Here is a 15956-nt window from a genome sequence, read left to right on the forward strand (position 1 = left end):
AGCATTTTCACTCTTCTGGGCCAGAGGGCTTATCCAGGTGCCCACTGCTGGTTACCTGTGTCTGGACACCGGGCAGAGAGCCCAGAGTGTTTCCAATTCCAATGTTAACAGTGATTCCTTCCTGTTTTTATCCTCCAAGGAACCACGGGGCTCCCAGGAGCTTGCAGTTCTTGTTGCAGGATGCCACACCAGCCCTAAGAGCTTGGGAGTCTGCATGCATTTCCATTGCAGATAGGAAACATGCACCCAAATTTTTCCAACTTTACTTCCCTTTCCTGTTTGCAAAAACTTGTAAGTCATAGTTTTAAAGGACATGAAGTCCCCTGTGCTAGGGGATACAGAAATACCTTCTTGATGAAGGGACCTAACATTTATTGAATGCTGTCATGTGCCCTGAACTTGAATTTATTAATGATAGCCTCGACGTCTTCAGTGTTTATTATGAGGCAAGCACCATATTAACTGTGCATCCACATTATTGCATACACTTTTCACAACAGGTGGAAGTGATGATCCCATTTTATAGATGAGGAAAACCAAGCCTCAAAGAGGGGAAATAACTTGCCCAAGGTCACAGAGCTCAGGGCGGCATGACTCTAGAACATCCCCTGCCTCCACCACACCCAGCTGCTTGTCAGCAGCAGCGCAGAGACCTAGTCCCAAAGGAGCTGCTGATTTATACTTCAAGGGCTGAACTTTTGCTTCCAAGGTATTTCTTCCTAGCCCTTGAGGGTTCAGACCTCTCAGACTTTTTTTTACCCCCATTGCCCCCACTCAGTCTTCCACTAATGGTATCTCTGAATAATTTCTGTGCTGCTCCCTCTACTCAGTTAGGCCTTAGAGAACACTGCTACATCTCTACCCTGTAGCTGACAAGCTGTCTTGCAGCACACCCAAGCCGGGGCTTGCAAGGCCTATACGTTATGAGCATTTGAACTAGAGCTCTTCTGATACTTATTTTCCACCCAGACCAGTCACGTTCGGGCAGTAGAAATGTATTAATTGTCACTGTTTTGCTTAAAGACCCTGTGACAGGAAAGAGAGATGTTTGAGTGTTTTAAGGCAGCCCTGCAGATAGCTTCTAAAAAGAATTCATTGGCCTGAAAAAATGTTCATGAGCTTGCAGAACTTCCATTCGTCCTCCCCACGCTTGACAGATGTGGGTACCCATGGGAACAAACAAGCAGTGAAAACCTGCGTTCCAGTCCTCAAGACTCCAGCAATGAGTTATGGAGCATCAGGGATGTTCTTTAAATCTCAACCTCCGTTTTCTCATCTGTAAAATTTGAGCATTACTTTTTCCTGCAGAATTGTCCTGTGGGTCAAGGTAAGTTAGATGTGATAAGATCTTTGTAAATTACTAAATGAGACACACATGTGGGGGAGAAAATAGAGTTTCCTCATTTCCTGGAGTTCTTGAAGACATCAGATGAGACAATAGACAGGAAAGTTCTGCAAAGGGGGGAAACTCTCAGCATCTCTGAGGTGGTTGTGTTCTTGCTCCAGCCTTAGCAATGTGTTAAGCAGGGATGACTTGACAAAGCACTGTGTGTGGATGGGAGGAGGGGTGGGGGTGGGAGGCTGTATATTCCAAGAAGATGTTTCATTTAGAAGAAAAATGACTTAAAATAGAGGTCAAACATTTATAGTAAAAATTGGGGGGGGGGGTGGAGATTTGATTAGACCATTATTTTGAGAGACAAAACTAAAAATTATGGACAAGAAGTGTATTTTATATTATATTTAATAAAATTTAAGTAATGGCTGCAACTATGCCCCCATTTTTAGTTTAAACAAAGTGCTTAATTTTGTTTTGCATAATTATTTCAGCACAATCAGCTTTCTCTTCTCATTTCACTTTCTCAGCAGGCTTATAAGGCAAGTCATTTTTTGCAAAATACTGTTGAGAGCTTCATCAGTTTTCCTAATGATGGGAAATAAGGGATTTTTTTCCCAGTAAGGGATTTTAAAATCCCTTATCATCATTAAAATCCTTTTTTGAAGGACCCGTTGTCTCTTATTCCTCCTGGTGGATCTTCTCCTCGCTCCATTGTTAACTGAGTAACTACCACTTCTTGGGTGTGATTTGAGTAGTTCTTCAACATCACTTTCACCAGCTCCATGAAATCCTCCCTCTTTTAGAATGTTAGCGATTTCCCTTTCAGCAGATGTGCATTGTATTTGCATTGCTCTGTCAAATGCTAGGACACCCAGCCGACCCATAAAGATGTTGACTGGAAATGTTGATGGGTTGGGTTGGACACTGATGGGAAGTGATATTTGAATAGCAACCAATTTTATAAGTGCTCAGTTCATGAGTTAAATTTTCATGTTTTGATGACTCTTGTTTCACTAAATGATTTTATAAGTACAGGGATCAAGGTATAATAAATATCCAGTTATTGAATTTCCCATGATTAAGCGAGCAGGCTGTGAAGTCAGAGTGCCTGGGTTTGAATCCCAGCATCTGCCTGTACAATCTATGTGACCCTTGATAAGATCATTACATTTTTGGAGTCTTGATCTTTCCCACCTACATAAAGGAAATAATGTTAATCACTAACTCATGGGCTTTTCATGAAGATTAAATGAGGTAGTTGAGGTAAAGAGCTTAGATTAGTTCCTGCACATCCTATGCAAGTATTTATTATTATTAGCACCAAGTGGGTGGTGTTCATGGTTTTCACCAGAATTTGTTTTACTCATCTGTGAACCAGTTTATTTATTTTCTTTTTTTTTTTTTAAGAATTCAATTTAATATTGAATAAATGCAAAATAAAACCATTAAAGAATGTTTTAACCTGAAGATGCAATAAACAACTTCACATATTCAGAGGGCTGTCACACAAAGAATGAAAGGCTTGTTCATTATTTCTCCAAAAAAGCAGAACTTGAAACAAGAGACAAATATAAGCAGCCAATAGGCTGTGGGATAGTTGTACGAAGAGTATCACTTACCGTAATAGCTTCTTTCCCCATATAATGCATTCCACGTTAACTTTTCCCTCAGGAGACATTACAACTTAATACTTGTCATGAATGTCTTAAATAAGTTGTGTTTTCATGGCACGCCCTCCACTGCCAGCAATGGACACTATCGGAAAAACTCTAAAGTTAAGCTGGTTTACTAAGGAAACGGTCTCTTTGTTCCTCAGCTATATTTCTGTATTCCACATTAGTGACTCTCAGGAGGTGGGGAGAAAAGAGAGCATATTCTCCAAAGAGGGTAAATCACAATCCCAAGCAATTTACAGTCTGCCCTGAATTTTAGGTCCTCCTTAACCCCCAAATGAATCACTACAACTATAACCAGTGGTACAGATGGGAGCGTGGTGTGTGCTGGGGCAGAGAAAAGACAGTTGACAACCACTGTTCTACATGAAATGGGAGAGCTTGCTTTATGAGTCACTAGGAAATATAAGCTAACCACATAATACTGTCGGGCTCCATCCAAATTGTTAAATTTTACACAAAATGAGAATTGTTTCAACAACTATTCAGCAAAATGTTTAAGAATAAAATATATATGATAAACTTTATATATGTATTTTATCACATACTCAGCAAGGAATACTGAGGTGCTTAACCCATCCAGTAAGTTGAAAATAAAAATTTTACATTTCTATATTTGTCAGTATGCCCAATTCTGAAAGTGCATCTTGAACTCAGAAGGAGAAATCAGTTTTCAAGGACAGCCATGTAATCAGTCAGTCTGGCTGACTGAGTTTGTCAGGGACTGGGGGTACTGGCTCAGACTCTGAGAAGGGAATAAACCTGTTACAAGAAACATCAGGGCCCCTGCAACTGGCTTTCTGGGCAGAACCCTCCTGGTGGTGGAGTCGGCTTGCCATCCTTGTTCTCACATACTTTTCACAGCCTTTTCTGCAGGAAGTCCAACAAAGGCTGCAAAATCGTCAGTGATTATTGAGGTATGTGTTTGAGAGACCAAGGGGAAGTCTCCTCTCCTTGTTGCACCTCTGAGTCCTTCTATGATTGGCTGGACCGTCTCAGACCCATGGGTGAGCACTGCTAGGGAAATCTCTCTGCCAGATTCTTTGCCCTACCGACCAAATTCCTCCAAGTTCAGAATTTGCAGATTTTATAGCAGGTGGTATTCTTTTCCAAAGATAGCTTGCATTATTCATATCATTATGGAGCAAATATAAAGCTAGAAGCTGACCATACACTGGGGGTGTATCAGTTCTTCCAGGAGCCTTGAGTTCTTGGTCATCACATTGATCCAACAACTTTTTGGAACTTTTCGCCATCACCTCCACTGGCATCTTCTCAGCCGGTCTCACTGCCACACCTTCCCAACAGCCAGTCCTCAAACTGTCCTCTGATCCAGTTTTTCTGTGGAGCTGCAGTTCACAACTTCAGTGACACTCTGCATCCAAGTTCAAGGTCTGCAGTGGCATCTCAGGACCATCTCAGGTTGAGAATAAGAGTATTACCAGCATGCAAAGGCTTCGTAAGGCACCTGGGCAGGGAGAAGTGACCGGCCCCATCTCATAACAGAATCAGATGGCAGAGGAGCACCCACAAGAGCTTGTGGAATGCCACAGCCCCAGCTGTCAAGCCACCTGAAGCCCGCTGCTGCCTGAGATTAACTGGATGCCTTGTGTTTGATGTACAAAGGAGGAGAAGGGTGTGGGAAGGGCAGGTTCTTGCTGACCAGTGTCAGCAGATCTGGAGTTAGACTGAAAGTCCATATTTTACAGGTGCAAAAACACTGTAACAGGATACTTAGCACACACCTTGCATTTAGTAGGCATGCCTGAAGTGCTTGTTGAGAGAATAAATGCAAGCAGAGTACACAACTTATTTGAATACCTCCTGTTTGCTATGAGCAGAGGAATTCAGAGGTGAGCCATAGTTGAGAAACCTGTGTGACTAGTTAGAATCAGTTAAAAAGCAAAAGTCGGGACCTCCCAGGGCCCAAGTTGGTATGCTCTTTGAAATTATTCCATCAGTTGGTGGCAGTTTAGAAATGATTGACAGACATGCCTTATTTTTTTAATGCAACAATGGATGTTTGGTTCCATGTAAAACGATTTGATTAGGAGCCGTTTCATTAGTGTCAGGCACTGTTTTACCCTGTCTCCCAGATGCCTGCCTTCTGATGTTGGGGCATTGAACAGACATTCTGGGGGTCTCTTGAGGGTCTGGGGGGCTGGGCAGGGCAAGAAGAGCTGAGCTGAGTAGGGAATGAGCCTGCAGCCTCCTGTCTTTGGCAGGTATTGCTTCCCTAGTCGCAAGACAGTCATTCTGAATCTTTGACACTGGGCTTGTCCTCTGGGTTCCTCCTAACTTTCCTGATGGGAGCCTCAGAAATCACCCCCGGGCATTTGCAGTGCCCCCAACCCACTGAGTGACAAGGTTCCTCCTTAGAGGTCTCTCCAGTTCAGCTGCACCAGCTTTGGAATCTCCCCCTCCACCCCATGCTGTTTCCTGGGATGCTGTGAGTTGTGATTTAACTGGTTTAGGTCACACATTCCCCCAAGGCAGACCCTAGGAGGGAGGCAGTTCCACTGCTTACTCAGCCCATCTTGCTCAGAGGGGCACATTCCCTGCTTCAGATTCACCACCTCCAGTCTCACCCTGGCCCACCCAGAGAGAGAGTTTGGAATTCTGTGCCGCAGATTCTGGCTGCTGCGCCAGCATCTTCGTGGACCTTTCTTTGAGATGCTGGTGTTGGGGAAAAGGTCATGTGAAGTCCTTGCTCATTCTGTTAGGACCTGTCTGTGGGTCCCTGGCTAATGTGGAACTAAAACCCTGTTTTTGCCATTCTGTCAGTTGGTGGCCTGATCTGGGCAGAGGCTTCATGTTCCCTGAGATACCCTCACTCTCTGTGTCAGGGGAGGGCTCAGGAGAAGGTGAGGAGGAATTTATGTGAGGATCTGTCTTATTTATTAGCCTGGGTGAAATCTGATGATTTTTAAATTTATAGTGTCACTGTCAAGCAAATTCAGTCCAAAAGCAAAATCCCTATTCATTGTCATCATTATGCACCAGGAGTTATTCTGTCCACTGTCCACTGGGGATACTACAGTGACCTAAACAGTCCTGATCCCTGCCCTTGTGGAGGTCATTCTCTACAGGGAAAGACTGTAAGTGATTGTGAAGAGCTGGGAAGGAGGAGCAGAGGGGCCATGGGCTTATTAAGCTGGGATCTAACCTGGTCTGGAGGGTCAGAGACAGTGATTTAACTACTCGATGTATCTACCATGATACCAGAGTATCATGCACCTACTATATCCAAGCACTGTGCAAACATCTGGTATACTTGAGCTCCTTTTCTCCCCCCAGCCCCTGTGGGGTGGGTGTTGCTGTTAGCCCCACTGAACAGGTGGGGGAATGCGGCATTGAGGGGAAGTGATGTGTGCAGGGCTCACAGCTGGCAAGTGGAAGAGTTGGCTCCTGAGCTCAGGAGACGTGACTGCTGTGTGCATGTGTACATGTGCACAAGCCCAGATAGGTGAAGCTTGGGGAGACCCGAGCTGTCCCCCCTCACCCTCTCTACTGTTTTCTGCCAAGGAGGGGTGTGCCCCCAGGATGTTTGCAGGCTTTATATTCCGCTTGGGCAGTTACCCAGGCTCATTTAATCCATGGCCGGATGGGGAGAGCTGCTGGCAGAGGGAAGGGCCACACATCACTGTCCCTTTCACTGAAGCACACCTCTCGAGGAGTTCCGGGGTGGGGTGGGAGCTTGGCCGTGAGCACAGGCCTGCCTTTATCCCACCTCGATGTTGGCCAGGCCAGAGAGAACCACACTTACTTGCCAGCTGGGGGTGACGGCCATCACAAACAAGGGTTTCTCCAAGGAGGAAATACAAAGGCTCCATCCGGAAAGGATTGAGAAGTAGCTGTCCGAGCAGGCTCCCTAGAGAAATGCAAAGGAAGAAATGACATGCTAGGAAAGGGCCTTCACAGTGCCCTTCCTGAAGGTGGCCTGGAAGGAATTTGTCTGGGGTGGGGCTAGGGTGGTCCAGCCTCCAAACTGCCATCTGGATTCTTTGCTCGGGGATGTGGGAAGACTGAGGGAGAAGTTCCTGAGTGGTCTGAAAATTCCAAAGCTAACATACTGTGACTGCTTTCTGTATGTCAGACATGACACTCAGTGTTGTGCACACGTTGTCCTGTAAACCTACGAACAGCTTTATGAGTTGGGGACTATTATTATCCCTATTCTACAGAGGAGGAAACTGAGGCATGACAGTGTTAACTAACACCCCCAAGGTTCTAGAGCTGGGAAATCGTGGAGTGAGCTGGGTTTCCCTCCCAGCTCTGCCACTGAGTGATCATGGCCAAGTCCCTTCCTCTCCCTGGGCCTCAGTTTCCCCATCTTCACAATGAGATGACTGGACATAGTGATTTCTAGAAGTCCTTCCAATACCTAGTTCCCATGATTGTGCCCCGGGGACCTGCAAGGTCATTAAGCCATGGAGGAGTAGGTCCTCATGGGCACCTGGATTTCGGACACCCCTGCCCAGTTCTCTTTCCCTCCCACACACCTGTTCCTGAGCAAGCCACCTGAAATCTCCTTTTGTTTAGAGCATCCCCTACCTTACAACTGTAGGGAGGTTTTTTGTTTGTTTTATTTAATGTTTTCCAACTTTGGGCTCAAAAAATTTATCTTTTCCTTCCCTATTGAAGGTTTTTGGCTTCCATGCCACACTTCAGGGCCTAGTCCAGGCCAAGCAGTCTCACTCTCACCTTCAGCAGAGTCCTGCAGGCAGACTTTATCAGCCTTCTAATGTTTACTAAGCACCTTGTCACAAGGTCACACAACATGAGTGGCCATGCCGAGCTGGGACTTACATCCAGGTCTGCTGTTCAGCACACAGTAGATCCTCAGGAGTGCTCCTTTCTTTCCCTCATTAGGCTGGCTTTCTTCCCTTTGCCTCTGTTTGCAGACTGAAGGCAGAGTGGGGCTGGGGGTGAGGTTGACTGCCTCTAGTCCCCTGGGCTGGAGTCTCCCTTCCAAAAGGGCAAGGGTTCAGATCCCCATACCAGCCAGCTGCAAAAAAAAAAAAAAAAACACACACACACACACACACACACACCCTCCTTCTTTTGGAAGAGTTGGTCTGGACCAGCAGCTCCACCAGCCCCAACTTTGTGACCAACAGCAGCCTCCTTAGTAACCCTTTATTTCCTCACAGTAGTACTCAACATTTTGCCCAGCAAGAAGAGTGGCAGTCCACATGGGTACCACCTTCCTGGGCCCTCCAAATGTGAGCTCTGTCCATCTTTGCTGCTTAAAACACCTGCCTCACCTCCCAGCTCTAGGTCATTTTCTGTGATCTCATGGAAACACACACAGCCAAGTTGGACATTAAACACTGGTTCACATACTGGAAAAGTCTAGAAGAAGTACATTTAGGGCTCCACTTATGTCATCAGGACTTAGTTTTTCTCCATCTCCTGACTCTGCCTATTGCTATATTGGCTTTATTTTTAGTTTCCATGTAATGGTTTTCTAGAATTGAAGAAAAATGCAAAAAAAGATCTCTCTTATTCATTGTTCAGACAGAAGTCCTCAGGTTGCCTCTCGCTAGCCCATATTGGGTCACTTGCCTGCCCCTGAACCAGAAGCTGGGGTTCAGGAGTATAGAGTGGGGTGTGGTCAGACCCATATCACATTCTCATCCCTAGAGCTGGTGTGAAATCAGCTCTCCATCAAAGCACACAGACTAAGAATCTTAGATAGGTGGCTTCCCCAGGAAATTTTCAGTGCTCTCACCACAAAAGATGTGGAAATGAGTGCTTGGTGGCAAAAACCCAATAACTGTCTTCCACACCTTCCCCTTCTGGTCCCCAGGTGCCACCAGTCCAGGAGGCTGCCCAGCATGGGCCAGATGGGCACTTGGACAGAGCAGAAAATTCCTCTTCTGGACTGACTGTCACATCCCCTTGATGCCATACTCTTAAACAATGTTCTGTTTTTCCTCTGTGTCAAAATGAAGGATATCTAGTCGAGAGCAGGACAGGAGGGAGAGGAAGTGGAGAAGAACCTGTCCGTATCATCATCATTCATTCATTCACTCATTCTTCTGGTCAACTATTTGTCAACAGCGTTCATTGAACAGCTAAGACATTGTAAGAGTTAAATTAGGGTTAGCATGGGACACCCCTTCCCATACTGTTTCTCATCCCTCTGCCTTCCCAGACTCACCTCAGCAGGTTTGCTTACCTCCCTTCCCCACATTCCCTAAGAAGAGGCCATGACTGACCTTCCATCCTCCTCCTCAGGCTTCCCTAAAGGTGCCCTGTGACCAGCCTGGCTTTTCCTTCCAGACTTTTCTTCCAGTCTCTGGCTATCTGTCAGACCCTGAGGCATTTCTTGCCCTTTGCATACGAAGTTCTTAAGTAAAGAGACAAGATGCTACTTATGTGCAAACAACAGCCAGCCCTGCGCCTGGCGTCAGCCTGCTGGAGAACGATGCCCTGAAGGGCCTGCCAGACTCGTCCTTCTCTTCACCCACCCCAGGAAGTTAGAGTTGCTGCCCTTCTCGTACCTGTCGCCCCAGGGAGCCTGACCTCCTTACAGCTGTCCGTCGGTCTCAAGAGCGGTTTCTCCACAGCTGTGTGCCATCAAGCCAATCACAACCTCTCAAAGCCTTGGTTTCCTCCACTGCATGGTGCGTGGATGCAAAGGTTGAAGACATATGGCGTTATTTACTTGGTTCAATTACTGCCAAGTCAGGACCCAAGCTGCTTCCTGCTTCCTGCTTCCTGCATGCAGCCTCCTGGGAAAATAGGCCAGTGTGCAAGTATCTCACCTTTCTTGGATTCCTGTGGCACCTTTCGTGAAAGCTTCAGTTTGAATGACGTCTTCATTGTTTTTATTCCTCCATATACAATATGTAATCATGGTTGAATGAATATGTTTGTGGGTTTATTTTCAGCTGGTTTCAAGCTTGTATATAGTACTTGGTGCTAGACATATGATAGCTATCTATGCAAAAGATATTTGGTAACTAGCTTACGCGTTTCCAAAAATGAAGGCTTTTCACCTTTGTTTTTCAATATCGAGGCATTGGAACAGGCATAAATCAGGGCTGAGTGTCGAATCCTTTCTCATTGGCTTGCATTTTTCTTTAAGGTAAAGCAAAATTTAAACTATTTGGATAAATTTCTTATATTTTATCTTACTTTTTAAAAAGCTGATTCTTTCATTGCTCCACTCTACATTTTGGGGGAATCTGGGATGTACCTAGCACTAGCAGTGTCCTAGGTACAAAAATAAATAACTATTCCTGAAGTTTATAAGACCCTTGGGTGCTTGTCATGGACCTAATTCCAGAGTCCAACTTTTGCCAGTCCGTGGAAAAAAGTTTCTGGATGCCCATGTAGTTGGCTGCACTGGTGAGTTTCTCCTTTGTGCACCTGGTTTGGTTCTGTCATTTCAGTCTTCCTAGGGAAGATTCTCAGGGCTCGTCCTTTGGTAGTTTCCAGTTTGCTGTGGATGTGTGGAGGGCTTTGAGCTTTGGGGTAAACAGTTTTGTGGCTTGTAACAGACCCTGGAGTAGGGCTGTGGGCTTTGTGTCCCTGGAGCTCTTTGTAGGAGTCTGGTTCTGGCTTTGTAAGTGTTGGGCTCATGAGCTTTACTTCAGGAAGGAAAAACAAAGACCAAAGAAATCTGAAGCCTTTTGCCTTGGAGGGGAAGGGATGCAAACAAGTCCTCTGTTCTTTCATTTATTCAGCAGATATTAGGGAGCATCTACTCTGTGTTAGGCCTTGGGTTTGATTATAGTAAGACAGTGGTGAAGTAAGCAGACATGGCTCCTGGGAAAGACAGTCAACATGTCAACAAACAATAACAGTGACAGAAAGCAGTGGGAGGGGGGCCCAAAGACAAGGCTCCCTGGGAAAGCCTCTCAAAAATGGCATCTCAGCTGAGAGCTGAAGGACAGAAGGAGTGATCCATGCAAAGATTGGATGGGTGTATGGACAAGGGCAGGTAACAGCATCCGGGGCAGAGGGACCCGAGTGAGCAAAGGCTGTGAGGTGGGAATGAGGTTACTGCACTATGAGAACTGAGGAAAATGAGGCTGGAGTGGCAGGCAGGACACTTGCTTATGGACACCCTGCATAGGCCATGGCAAGGAGTTGGAATCTGATCTAGTTTTGTGGAAAGACTTGGGAGGGGTTGAAGCAAGAGAGTGACAAGATTGTATTTATGTGTAGTTATTATGGGGTACAGTGGAGTGAACAAGAAAGGGGGTAGAAGAACTGAGAGTCAACAGCAGGAGAAGTGAGGTGAGGGGGCCGCAAAGGTAGGAGGGTGGGAGACAGGCAGAGAGAGACAGGCTGAGAGAGAGAAAAAAAGAGAGCAGGGAGAGATGTGAACGATTCCTTTGGGGACCATGATGAGAACAAATGGGAGTGATCTAGGGGCTTTTGGAAATCTACTGGGTAAAGGTCCAGGCCATGGCCTGTGAAATCTCAGAGATCAGTTCCCCTCTCCATGTAGGGCACAGGGAGTGGGCAGCCAGGGGAGAATCTTGGTTCATCAGCTGGTGCTATGCCCAAATATGTTCTTTTCCACTGTGAAATCTTGGCACACGATTTCTTCTGATTAGACTCTTAGTCCACTTTATGTTGCTATAACAGAATACCACAGACTGGATAATTTTGTAATAAACAGAAATTTATTTGGCTCATGGTTCTGGAGGCTGAGAAGTCTGAGAGCATGGCACCTGCATCTGGTGAGGACATTTATGGTGCATCATCCCATGGCAGAATGCGGAAGAGCAAGGGAGGGTGAGAGTGAGAGAGCAAGAGGGAGCTGAACTTGCTTTTATAACAAAGCAACTCCTGTAATAACTAACCCATGATAACAACATTAATCTATTCCCAATCATCTCTTATTAGGCCCCACTTCTCAACATTGTTGCATTAGGCATTAAGTTTCCGACACATGAACTTTGGGAGACACATTCAGACCACAGCAGACTCCTTACATAGCCAAAGGCATATTTATTGGAAGGCTTCATTTTGGAGAGAAAATAGAAGGAAGCAAAGGAATGCATTCTTTGCTGGGGGGCATGCTGCATGAGGCCCACAGAGGCGAAGAATCTGGCCCAAGCACTCACAGCTGGAAACCCAGGTCCCTGTGGTTCCAAAGCCCTTGCCCACTCCCCTGACCTCTGGGCTTCTGTGTGTTGGTGTCCATGGAAAAGAAGCCATAGTACATCAGGGTCAGGCAAGGGTCTTCCAAGTCCTCTGGGCTTGGAATCATATGTGATGACGAAATTAGCTTTGGCTCCCAAATAATTGAAACCTATAGACAATCCACAAGTATCCTTTCTACCCTCGGGCAGCACCTCCTTCCCCCAGGACTTTTGAGCAGAGCTATGCAAAGGCTACAAATGCATGTGCCAGAGAGAGTTTGCTTCTGCATGATGGCGATTATACTAATGACAATGAAACAAGAGTAGGAGACAGAGGCCTCCATTCTCTACCCAGTGGGTTATCCACTCCCCAGGGAAGGAGAATTGGCTGTTGCCACACTTCTCTAGTTATCAGCTGAGAATGAGGGAGGGTGGCCCATTGAGACAGTTCGTGGTGGAGGGGACCGAGCAGTGAGCCAGGGCTCAGGTGGCGCAGGTCCAATGCTGGCACAAAACAGGGACCCAAGAGCCCTGTCAATTTAGGAAAGACTGAGAGTCAGTTTGCTCATCTGAAAAACGGGGGAATAATAATAATGGTCGTGATGCTGCTGTTAATGATGGTTGTTTGAGAATCAAATAAGGTGAAGAATGCAAAAGCATTTTGAGGACCCTGAACTGGTTCTTCATTCACAGATTTCTCTTTGGTGGGACAAGCCAGACTTCAAAGGTGTAGGGCCTAGCTGTGAACCCTGCTGGGATTCTAATGAAATATTTCTTTCCTTCTTTTTTTTTTGTGAGGTCATTTATTCATTCAGTGAACATTCACTCATATAAGATGCTGAGGTTACAACGGTTAATAAGATATGCTCAGGCCCTCTTGAGACACATAGAGGTGACAGGCATATAAGCAAATAATAGAAGTACATATCTTGTAAAGTAGTAGCTCTCCGGCCTCTGCTGTTAAGATAAAACAGGTGCCCAGGAAAAGATGTTCTTTCCCTGTGATATAGCGTGGAGAATGCAGTCAGCAGTCTCAGAGCTGTGTCCTTGAAGTCCTTACCAGAAACAGTAGGAAGCCACTATTTTTCTGAGGCCACAACATTCTCAGGGCAGAGTGGTTCATGGAGGGTGGGTGTGAGTTGTTTTAACAGCTCGTACTGTCAAGTGTTCTGACCATGGTCTTACCAGTTTGTTATGCCAGGCTGATCTGACCTTTATCAGCTTTCTGTGACACACAAAAAATTCCAAGCTGCTCCGAATTTATTACCAGGACTCCTCCAGTGAAACTCAGTTGGTTATAATTTGGGGTGATTGATTGTGGGGGAAGTATCTAGAAGTAATTTCTAAGTCTCTTCAAAGGCCTCTCACATCAGCCCCTAGACAGCCTCTCAGGCTGGTTCCTTCTGGGGTGTGCAGACTGTGGGAAGGGGACTAATTCCTGACTCCATCCCTCTCCTGGTAGCTGGACTGGGGCCATGTGGGATCTCTTGGCCCCACTTCTCAGCAGGGATCATGTAATTACTGTTCATGGCTATTTTCTTTCAATATTTTATACTTGTCTTTACTTTAAATTTTTCTACAAGAAGAAAATTAGGGTTCACTTTAGAATGATTGTTTTATGCAGGGGTGGTAAGAGGTTCTGAATAAAAGGACTGAAGTTGGATAGGAAAATATTCTCAGTATTTTTAGGTTTATTTGTTTGTCTTATTTGTGGTTTATAAAAGCAGCAAACAAAAACAACAAAAACAAACCCTGAACCTCATCTCCACCACTGAAAGGCAAATACTGTCAGCATTTTGGCCTTTTCCCTTATAGTCATTTCCCCTTTTTCTTGCAGGCAGGTGAGGTATGTTGCGCACACAATTTTGTATTTTGCTTTTTTATTTCTTTTAAAATTATATACTATAAGCTTCTCCCCTGTTATTCAAAATGCTTCATTCCAAATAGTTACATCAAATGGTTATAGCCATAGTTTATCAACCTACAGATACTGAGGCCATGTCCGTTTTTTCCCATGATAAATAACATGGCTGGAGTTCTTGAGGCCTTTTAGGAACTTCAAGGAACCAGTACTTCTCCAGCTTTTCTGTCGTTCATCCACTGTGATTTCTGCTCCAAGGTTGGGCTCCAAGAATTAGATAAGCATCTCTTTTGGCTTATCTAATACATGATTCATTTCCTTCTTGTCTTCCACAGCCAGCCATTTCCTCTCCCACAGCCTCACCCACAGTGTTACTAATAAACATTCCTGATGGCCAGTTTATAGCTGGGGGCAAAAATGGCCCCCTGATTTTCCCTTCTTCCCAGACTTTATAAAGGGATGCTCTTTCTGGGGATAGTTTCAAATCCCATGGTATTTTAAAATTCCCTCTTCTGGCCACCTAGTTGTGTAGATTTGGACATCTTCATTCACTTTCTGAGTAGTAGCTGAGACCTGAATTCAAATCCCCAGTCCAACTCTTAACAGGCAGTGACCCTGGGTAACTTAAAGTCACTTCTGCAAGGCTCCATTTACTCCTCTATAGCACAGGCTTGTAATAGGAACCACTTAACAGGATTGTGGTAAGATTTAATGACACAATACACATAAAGTACTGAGCTTGTGGTAGTGTTGTTATCATTCTCTAACAGTTTGGACACCAGGTTCTTACAGAGAAGCACATAAGTCACCTCGCAGATGCAAGATTTTCATGACAAGGGCCGGCCCCGTGGCTCACTCGGGAGAGTGCGGTGCTGGTAGAGCCGAGGCCACAGGTTCGGATCCTATATAGGGATGGCCAGTGCGCTCACTGACTGAGCGTGGTGCTGACAACATTGTGCCTGGGGTTGCGATCCCTTTATTGGTAAAAAAAAACAAAACAAAAGATTTTCATGACAAAATGGCACCATGTAATGCCAGGCCTGGAAGGGTTGGTTGGGATCAAGTCCAACCCCCTTGTTTTATTGATGGGGAAACTGAGGCCCATGAGGCGAAAGGACTTGACCAAGGTCACCTTGATAAATATGAGATATGCTATCACAGAGCTGCTTCTATCATCACGCAGCAAGAAGGGCTGACTTCTTCAGAGTCCAGGTGGCGTGCTTCCACCCAGCCTGCTGGGCACATGCTTTGATGTCAGATCTTGGGTGGGCTCAATGTGAGTCTCAGTAGTGCTTTCTCTTCTCCTCTGTGGATCCCAGAGAGAACAGTGGAATCAACTAATTGCTAATCTCTCAACCATTGCTGATGGAGCTGCCAAATCAATCCCAGAGCAGGTAGGAAGCTTACGGAATATTAGAAATACAATATATTCTCTGCTGCACTGCACATGTGCTTTTGTGACCTGTGTATATGTGTCTCTTCTTGGGCCAATTGGAAATTCATACATTCTCCCTGGCACTGGAGGTGAAAGCATATGCCAGCCTGTGGGTCTCTTTCCGTGTGGCTCACCATCTGGAGTAGCAACCTGGCTTCCTTGTGGGGGCACGTATGCATGTGTGTGCATGGGCCAGGGTATTGTGTTCCCTCTCTGTGCCTGAGTGGCTGAATGAACAGGAGAAAGAGAGCAGAGGCAAAGAGGACAGTGCCCAGAAGTCATCCTAGCAGTATGAATGAATAATTCATATGTATCTGCCTCTTTCCAGAGCTTCCCAAAATAGCTGTTTTAACTGCTTATTTGTTTCCCTGCCAACTTTAATCCAACCGCCTTCAGTTCAGGACATTTCGGTGTTTCATGTTGACTTGTAGGTAGGGCTTCCCTTCAATGATGGCAGAAACATAAACCCTTAAAAAAGTCATATTTTTCAGAGGTGAAAACCATTTTCTTTTCAACTCCTATGCAAAGCTCCTTTGTAATT

At 45.5% G+C, this 15956-nt stretch overlaps 1 protein-coding gene and 1 pseudogene across 1 annotated transcript in view; one reads left to right on the top strand and one right to left on the bottom strand.

The window, feature by feature from the left end:
* Positions 1-15956, top strand: part of WWC1 (WW and C2 domain containing 1) — a 151201-nt gene that overhangs the window by 45254 nt on the left and 89991 nt on the right. The gene's annotated exons all lie outside the window — the stretch shown is intronic.
* Positions 3679-4283, bottom strand: LOC134371217 (COP9 signalosome complex subunit 8-like; annotated as a pseudogene).

This window comes from Cynocephalus volans, chromosome 2 (genome assembly GCF_027409185.1).
Source record: "Cynocephalus volans isolate mCynVol1 chromosome 2, mCynVol1.pri, whole genome shotgun sequence".
NCBI classification, from domain to species: domain Eukaryota; kingdom Metazoa; phylum Chordata; class Mammalia; order Dermoptera; family Cynocephalidae; genus Cynocephalus; species Cynocephalus volans.